This window comes from Corvus brachyrhynchos, unplaced genomic scaffold, assembly GCF_000691975.1.
Source record: "Corvus brachyrhynchos isolate BGI_N302 unplaced genomic scaffold, ASM69197v1 scaffold162, whole genome shotgun sequence".
Taxonomy (NCBI): Eukaryota; Metazoa; Chordata; class Aves; order Passeriformes; family Corvidae; genus Corvus; species Corvus brachyrhynchos.
In genome coordinates this window covers 2,922,850-2,929,163 of record NW_008236696.1, presented here as the reverse complement: position 1 = coordinate 2,929,163, position 6,314 = coordinate 2,922,850, and positions in this window count along the sequence as shown.

The window sequence follows — 6,314 nt, the reverse complement described above, 5'->3', positions numbered from 1 at the left end:
ATAATTGAAAAATCTCATGTTACCTAGCAATGATGCAGTTTATGCCTTACCAGCGTGTTCTTATGTTATGCCTAATAAAAGATGACAAGACTTGCTTAAAGTCTTAATCCTGCAGCTCTATATAATCTGCTCAGGTGAGCTGTATTTTCCTTCTTGCACAGATAAATAGCATAAAAATTGGATCATTTGGAGAAACTTTGAAGCAATGTTGTGAAACAGTTACTATGTACACCGGTTTTCTTTTGTCCTTCATGCCTGGCCCAGCTTCAGAAAGTGACTCTGAGGAATGTTGAGTTATTGTGATTGGAGCTGATTTCTCTTTGAAGGGAGAGGTCACCTTTTTCCTCTCTGTGATGAGACAGAGGTGCACATCTGAGACTAGAAGACCAGGCGTGGCTTCTAGGGGTATGTTTGACCACGGCCAAGGGTGAGGGACACGATATTTTTGGTTTTTCATCCCCATTCCTTGTCATTAAGGTGGCCAACCCTTCCAGGCAAGGACTGCCTCCCCCACATACACATACCAATGCCAAATGAAAATGCTGCAGCAGCCAGAGCTTTGTCAAGGACAGCCACTTATTTACTTATTTGTCCAATGCAGGACATAGCACCTGCCTTTCTCTCCTCCAGAAGCCATTGCACTGGCTGAAAAACATGAATTGCTGTGAGGAAACCACAGAGCCTGTTTATGCCTGTGCTTAGTCATCGATGGCATCATTCCTTAAATTAAAGCTATGGACAGTAACTTCACATGTCAGCAATGTGATTCAGTCACTGTAGAGCTCCAGCTCCCCTTATTTGCTTCCAGAACTAAAGATGTAATTTTAGAGAAGAGTATGAAAGGTCAATTAATTTTCCCAAACCTTAATCTTGAAATATCTGTGCTTATTTGACCTTCCAGTTCAGTCATAATTGGCGTGAATTCAACCTCCAGCTAAGTGAATGCTGCCTATTGATTTCACACAGACCAACACCAGTTCAGGGATATTCAAAAGCCATTCCTTCAGCTTTCTGAGGCTTATAAATTGAAGTATTGTAAGGCTGCCAGGTGTGGGTTACCTGGACAAGATATTGCAAATGAAAGTTCTTTGTGTGGGTGTTTCTTAATAAGTACTATTTTTCACGTGGTAAGGTTCAGATCCTGGGTTAGGGGGTCTGCAAACTGTGGCAGCCTGGGCCATCAGTTGATATTTTTGTCTCAATTTTCATTTCTGTGTATCTATTGGAGCAAAACCAGTTAGAAAGCTTTTGGATAATACCTAAATGTTGAAAAGGTTCTTAACAACTTCAGTCTCCTGGTGGGGAAAAAAAAACCAATCAGCTTTTCCCATTTAAAAATATAAACGAGGATTTTATCCATGAGTTTTCCTTATGGAAAAGATGTTGATTTCCTGGCATGCTCCTTCATCCTAGCATAGGATCTTTGCATTGCATCATCATACTTTCTGCATTTCAATGGCAAAAGGATGGACAAAGTATTTAGGATGCTCTGTGTTGTCCACGTCCTTGTGTGTGGTGAGTGGAGCTGGCTCATTAGAGTTTAATGAGTGGTGTTAAGGCCTGTGTGTAGCAACTGAGAACATGATACAACAGACCTGCAACACAGGACCTCTGTTATTTTTTAGCTATTTAGTTCAATGAGGTTTCTAAATGTGGTGTTACAGCAGCAGTTACATACTTGGCATATTTAATCTTGTATTTTTAGTTTAATTCTCCCTTCTTGAACACAACTATAAAAATCTACTTCTTCTTTCTCTCAGTTTCAATACATGGCTTTAACTCTTAAGCTGTTCTCCGGTGACTCACTTTTGAATTGGAAGGAGACATTACCCTGTGCCTTTATTTCATTCCTTTGGTGAATTTTGAAACGTTATAGGAATTACATTTTGTGCTTCTAATAATTACAGGTTAATTTCCTCTTGTTTTTAATCTACCATATGGCTTGGTCAGCCATTCTTTACATCTATTACTGCATCGATTTTTCACCAATTCATCCTGAATACAAGGTGCTTTACTTAATTATCCTTCTTCCAGTTCAGGTTTTCTCACCTACATAATGCAAACAAGCTGGTCAGCTGATGGGAAATGGTTCCTGTCATGACTTCAGCACACGTTTTTACCATTGTCCTTTCAGTACCTGCAAGACCATGTCTAGAGGAGTGTGAAATCCTCCAAAAATTACCCCATATCTTATTGATAGGAGCACATTTCATGTATGAATGACATAGCAGCACAGACATGCTGGCCATTAAATACCTACAGATGACATTCTGACACTGTGTAGCCCACAAAATGGCTGAAAACTCCATATCCAGGCAATTTTCAGCACCATTTTCCAGCATCTTCAAGTAGCTCTGTTTGACTTTTTTCTTTCTTTTTTTTTTTCTCCTCCTTTTTATTTTAATCTTCTAGGTCTTTTAATCACTTACTCTATTTGATGGGGGTTTTTTCATATCTTATAGTAAAATACATGCTCACCCTTAGAACTGCCTATCTCAAAGGAAGGCTTAAAATTAAATTATTAAATTAATAAGGCACTTATTAAACAGCATATTTGCCAAATGCTACAAGATTATTAAGCAAAGCTTAATGATGTTTGTTGGCCAAATTTGTACACTGTGCTGTAGAAGATCAGTAAAGTTTTCATTAATGTTATTTAGTATATTGTAACCAACCACTGTTTTAGTTGTGTCGAGCTGTGGTGTTTTCTGCAGCTTACAGGCCAGGCAGGGCTCTGAGTCTAGAACCAGTTTAGTGCTTTAATGAAGCACTGGAGCTGTTCAGAGATGTCACTGAATGCCTCTCTGTGATGTAGGCTGGTCAGCTTGGAGAGGTATGAGTCAGCTCCAGAGTTTGATTTCACAGTGTAGAAGATCCTGGGAAAATGCTCCCTTATTACTTTTGTGGAATAGCTCCACTGTGGAGAAAGAGACTCTGGTCTTTATGTTTTTGGAAAAGCCACGTAACAGCCAGGATCTGCTGGGAGCTACGTGTCAGCTGTCTCATTTGGGAAGAAACATGATTTAGGAAACAAGAAAAATGTTAGAACACCTAATTAAACACCAGACAAGTAATGGTAGATCTGCTTGGTTCTGTTATGAGCAACAGGATCTTGTAGACTTGAAAGCTACTCTCTGAACATTCACATGGAGTGTGTTTAAATGTGAGGTGTGGTCTGGCAGAAGGAACTAGAGGGTGTGATTTGTACAGACTGGGTCAGGGATTGTGTTTGGGCACAAAGTGGTGTTTTCCAAAGCACTAGAGAAACTCAGAAGCCTTAATCTCACTGCAGAGGATGATTTAAGCTAGTGAACTCTTAAGTACATTGACTTCTATATGAAATGTGACTTCTAAGTGCTTGAAGGCCATATCTGCAAAGGAATCCAGATGTTTATTACAATTTTCAAGAATACATCACTAACCAGGATGCCTGCTTCTGTTGATTTCAAGTAATTTTGTTCTAAATTATTCTTGCTGTTCTCCTTAGATTTTATGCTACCTACTAAACAATTTAACTGTTTTGGCTAAACTTCTCCCCAGTGTAAGGGCACTTAGCACACTTGTTCCCAAGAAAGACCTTGCATTTTGTTCTTCATTTCTAGAATAGAAAAAACCCAAAACAACCCTTAGATTGTCTCTTTGGAGCTTCCTACCTTTTTAATCTGTGCATTTTAAGATTCACAGAGTATTAGATATTTAAAAGTCCTCATTATTCTGTGTTTGTCAGCTTTGAACTGTCTTTGCTATTAGCTTCTAAATGATCTAAGTCGTTCTTTAACTGACTGGAGTGTTCCTCATTTACTGTTCCCCAGACTTTAACACTATCAATTTATAAGCACTTCTTAATTTGCTTCTTGTTACAATGCTTTTTGTATTCTGGGCCAGCTTTCTCCATCTCTTCTGCCACTTGTGGTATTGCAGGTATTTACTATTGTCCTTGAACTAGTGTTTTATTTAAAAGAACAAACCTTATTTTTTGATTAAAAGAACCCGTGCAGTCACCATTATATCATTGTACAATGAAGTGCATGACGGTTCCAGACATTAATCTTTCCTCTATCCCCTGCTTCCAAACTCCTCCCAGTTCCTGGGGGCTTCCACTTACAAAACTTACCCTAAAATCCCTTTTACCAAGCTGCCAAGCCCTACCATCGCTCCTGCACTTGGCTCATCTCCTGTTGTAAACTCTGCTGTTGTCAGGTCAGCGTGGGCAGGGAGAAAGCAATGGCATGCAAATAGAGCAATAGAGCTGGCTTGCTTTGTGTTACCTCTTTCTGACATCCTGCATCCCTTGTGTCTTCACAAGACTTAATCTGGGGAAGAAAGCTCTCTTTAGGTTGACAAATTTACACTACACCAAGATGAGCCATATTTTTTTTTTCATCCCTGGCTGGATCTTCTTGCTGAAAGAGAAGATCTTGCCAGTACTAGAGAGATAAAGGCAAGGTGCAGGAAGCAGCTCCAGAGAAGGATTGGTGGATTTTGCAATAAAAATGGCCTATTGGTGAATACACCAGATCAGAGGCTGTGGAGTCTGCTACAGGGACATCTGGGTTAGAGAAATAGAGGAGGTGTGGGTGAAAGAGAGGGAAGGATATTGTGAAGTAGGGCCACTGCTCACTGGTGCTTGATGGGAAGAGAAACTTTTCTGGAGGAGGATTTTGAGCCTGTTGGGTTGGAATTAGCCTTTGGCTGCCAGGGGACACAGTGGTCTCAGACTGAAGATAATGATGAATGTTTACTTTGACACTAAACTGGGCAGCATCTGAGGTCTTGGTTGCTGTGGTGTTGCTGTTAATTGCGGGAATTAGGAATAGGAGATGCTACAGGAGTTATACCAAGAGACAAGTCCTTACCCCACAGAGCTCTTGATGTAAATCAGGGGCTGAAAGCACCAAGGGATTGTGACAGGAGAGAGGGTGGGAGCTGCTGTGGATAGAGAAGTCAAAAGGCAAAGATGACAGCTCTTCACCTGCTTAATTGACAGGGTGATTGTGTCTATTGTATCAGTGATTGTATCTATTACAGCAGAAAGTGTTTCCATGGTTTTCCTTCTTTCAGTTAGCACAACTTTTTCTAACATTTTTCTAATAATCTCCCAACAATGAGGAAAATTATGTGATAATTAGGGGTAATGCTACATTAGATCCTATTTCATACCAGTTCAAGGTTTTTACTTCTTGCAAAAACATGCCAGCAATGAAAAAATTCCTAGCAACTTTTTTTTTTCAAAACAAAGTAAAAAATTAAATACTGCCAGTGTTAGTGGTCTTTTTTTATTCTTCCTCCCCCATTCTCCAGAAAGCCACAGAACAATTTATCTGTAGGAAAGGCATATTCTGTATGAAATTGAGAGTAGTGATGCTGCCCACTTGAGTAATTTGTTGACAACTTTCTGATTAAACTTGCCTCCTTCCTCCCTTTCAGCCCAATTTAAATCAAAATATCAGTGGAAACAATTTCTGTGAGAAAAATGGAAAAGTAGGGTAGCTGAAGTCCCACAGCCTTCTTCATTAATGTGCCTGGGTGTTTGTTCCATTTATGTTTTATTTATCGTGCTCCTGAGGTGTATCATGAATAGCATTTGTAAGGCATTCCTACTAGATCACTTGAGTATTGTGAAAAAGTAATATCCCATACAGGACCAAGAAATTTGCCATGACAAGTTCACAATTACAGTTGTACACAATAAAAGACTGTCAAAACTTCTTTCACTTATGGCAAAATTGCTTGGAGTTATCAGCAGAGCTCCACGGATGGACTCAGGAGCGCTGTTTCCTGCTCTGGCAAAGAGCTTGGCTTTGACCTTGGGTCAATCACTTCACCTCTCTGTGCCTTCATTTTCACTCCCATCTCTCTCTGGTCTGATATTTGGCTGAACTCATTGGTGCTGGGACTCTGCTTGTTCCTACAGCCTGGTGTGATCCTACTCCCTTCAGCTGTTGCAGTGACCTCTTGGCACAGTGCTCATGGAAGCAGTGAAAAGTCACACCTTCCCTTTCCCGGGGCTGCAGGAGTGTTAATAAGCTGCATTCATTGATGTGCCAGCATCCTCAGATGCAAAGTGCTGAGCCTCACCACTGTTATCACCTCCAGGCCAGGGTGTCCAAAAAATGCAGTGGCTCCATGGCAAGTAAACCTCATGCCTTTCAAAGAGGAGTCTGTCCTGACTGGGAGCATAGATTCACCTTCTTGAAAGCAGCACACTGGTTTTCAAATGTAAAAAATAATGCAAAACTTTAAAAAGGCAGTAGAAAAGGTAGGGTTAGTGGTGAAAGCAAACCCACTGGTAGCTCAGTGTTTGCTGGCTGGAG